General features: G+C 44.6%; 1 long non-coding RNA gene across 1 annotated transcript in view; it reads right to left on the reverse strand.

Annotated features, from left to right (window-relative positions):
- LOC115947874 overlaps positions 1-2548 on the reverse strand; it is a 17686-nt gene extending 15138 nt beyond the window's left edge. The window contains exon 1 of the long non-coding RNA XR_004081733.1: positions 2475-2548. This is a non-coding gene — a long non-coding RNA (uncharacterized LOC115947874). The remainder of the gene's footprint in view (positions 1-2474) is intronic.
- Positions 2549-3003: the final 455 nt, after the last annotated feature.

The following is a 3003-nucleotide window of genomic DNA, read 5'->3' on the forward strand; positions in this document are numbered from 1 at the left end:
AGCAGGAGCGGTCCCCCTGCACCGGCAGAGACCCCACTGGAGAGCCTGGAGCGCTGAACCCGGGGCCGGCTCCCCGGTGCTCCGATTAGCCTGGGCTGGGAGCGAGGGATGGAGCGGCTGAGCGAACTAATTCTGTAAAGGGGGGAAGGCACGGCAAAGGGCAGCTCAGATTAGATCACCGCTTAACATAATTTAATGGCAAGGGTTTTGTACTTCATAATTATTGCTCCGAGCGACTCTTCCTACCTGTTGGTAGGTGAATTAGCAGGTTGGACTGAGGACATCTAATGAGAGCCCAAGTCTAACTCAAACATCACAGAGGGCCCCCCGTCTATGCCAGCCCTCTTTTAAATCACGCAGGGAAGTTGGTTATCATTTCTTCCCCGCGCTGCAGCTCTCCTGCTCGGCTGTCAGCTGTCAGGTGAATGTCAGCAGGCAGTGCCCAGCCACTGCTCCATCCATCCATCCATCCATCCATCCATCCATCCATCCATCCATCCATCCATCCATCCTTCCATCCTTCCATCCTTCCATCCTAAGCCAGCCCGGGAGGGGACCATGACCCGATCCGTTTCACCATGTGGCTCTGGTAGCAGCAACGTGACTGAGAGGCTCAGATCGACAGAAGGGCTCTTTTAGTCACTGACTTCGAAATGCCTTTTCTGAAGTCAGAATAGCGATTGTAGGGGGAAAAAAATCGTAAATAAGCAAGTAGCTTAATTGATGTTTGGTTTTCGCAATTTCCATATATGTGCTTGTGCGTGGGCGTGTGTGTGGGGCGTGCGTGTGTCCGTGTGTCGGATGCCGGCGCGGAGGGAGGGAAGGGATGCGCGGGCTCCCGAGCCGTCGGTCATCGCATCCCTCAGCACAGCGCGTCCTTGGTGGCATCACCAGTTAGCATGCCCGGGAAAAACACCTATCGCTCGTGGGGATGAAGGGGAAGAATTGAGGGATATTCCCTGGGGCTAAATCCTGCCCCTCTACTCAGGCGGTGAATACCCTCGGAGCCAGTTCGCTGACTCGCGGGAGTAAAGCCGGCAAAAGCCGCTCTAGCGCTGAAGTGCTGGGGCTGGGGCTAGGCAGGGCGTGTGCGAGCTGCCAAGCCCGCAGCAATTCCCCATCCAGCTCTGTGCACAGGATGGCCAGCCTCTGCTGTCAGCTCTCCGGCTGAGAGGTTCACATTGAACACCAGTGCAAGCAGGAGCAAGTGCTCACAGAATCTCGTTTTTAAGGACTTTAAAAGTTATTTTTAATGGCTCCAGAAGTTTCTTCACTTTCATTCTCCCACCACTTTTTTTTCCTTTGTTAGGCAGCCACCATATGTAAATGCAATTTGTAGTAAACAGAATGTGAAAGCAATCTTGCCATGCATTTTGGATTTTTTTTATGATATATGGTGGACTGTTCAGAAATGCATGCTATTGTTAAAGCTGTTTGTGCCCAGTGTACTAATGTACTGTTTGATTGAGTGAATTAGCAGTCATAACAATCTGGCAGTCTGGCCATAGAAGTGTGCTCAAATTGATTTGTGTTATGGCTGGACTGGAAAATCTAGTGTTAGTTGTTTTTTTGCCCTGGGGCATTGTTTGTACCAAACTCCACTTTTCATTTAATTTTCCAATAGTTTTTTGAAAGACCAAAAGGTTTGTGATCAACGTTTGCTGCACTTTATTATTATTCAGCTATTAAAAATATCCTATGAGTAATTTCAGGTTCCCCAAAACCTTGCTTTCAATTAGAGTAAACATAATTAGCGTGACGTCGTGCTTGGAATGGCAAATCTCCCTTTGTATCTATTAAGCATGTTATCTACTTGTCCTGTCACTGAAAGGAACCCAGTTTGTATTTGTATTGGACAAGGTTTTGTGCTACTTTGACTATAACACAACAATTAAAAAAACAGCGCTGCAGTATCCAGTTTCTTGCTACTGATACAACACTTCACATCAATCTCAATAGTATTCATGGTGTTTGTCAATGTTTAGTAAATGTCTTGGTGGAAGAGAAGCAAAAAAGGATCCCTTTTCACACGCTTACATTTCTATGAGTCTATTTTCCTGAGCGATGCAGGGGGGATTCTGTATGAGGTCCCTCCCTCTCTCTCAGTCTTCCCTCTAAATAGCAGATAGCTCTTCAAAGGGGGATTGCTGCTCGAGACCTGAGATTAAAGCAAAGCAGAACTTACCTTCTCTTTGCCAGTACTTGCTCATTTCTTAGAATCTCTGCTCGGCAATTGCTTGCAAGAATTATAATGCAACATGATTAAACCTAAAACATTACTCTATTGATCGCAGAAAGCTTTGTGAAATCATCTAGTTTCTCCTCTTCAGAAGCAATGAACAAAATAGGTCACTATACAAGGGTAAGACAAGACACAAGACAGAAAGGTTTCTCAGGAAAATAAACTCCAAAGAAATGCAGCGGAAAAAAAATTGTAGATGAACTTAACAAGATAATGCACTATTCATCCTTACCAGGTGCATATCTTCTGTTGCATCCCCTCTCCCGGTCCATTCCTTCACTCATGTTCAGGAGACAAACACTTTTCTGGGGTGTTTTACTGAATGAATTTAAATATTTAATTATCAATAATAACAGAAGATGGGGGAGAGAGCTGGTGTACTATCCTAGCTCCTGTCAGTCAAGTGTTCAAATTCCTTAAAATGCAACAGCTACAATGCATTTTGTAATTGCATTTTACCCTTTACAGCTGCCGTCAAAATTGTAATTTAATAAAATAGTGAACTCCATATCAGTCTTTTTTTTTAAGCAATGAATTACAATCACTGTCAATACACCTTACTGTTTTAACATACATTTTAATATACCAAAATGGTAAACAGAAAAAAGAAGAAAGAGAGAGAATACCTGCCCTGAACAGCTACATGAGCAGAACAGAAACCCTGCTTCAAACAATATTCCAGGAAAGAAATTAAAGACTTCTTAATTAGTGCAGCAATTAAGCTTTCTTGGTCGCATTTTAATCAGCCCAGGCCCTATCAA

Source organism: Geospiza fortis, unplaced genomic scaffold (assembly GCF_000277835.1).
Source record: "Geospiza fortis unplaced genomic scaffold, GeoFor_1.0 scaffold45, whole genome shotgun sequence".
NCBI lineage: Eukaryota > Metazoa > Chordata > Aves > Passeriformes > Thraupidae > Geospiza > Geospiza fortis.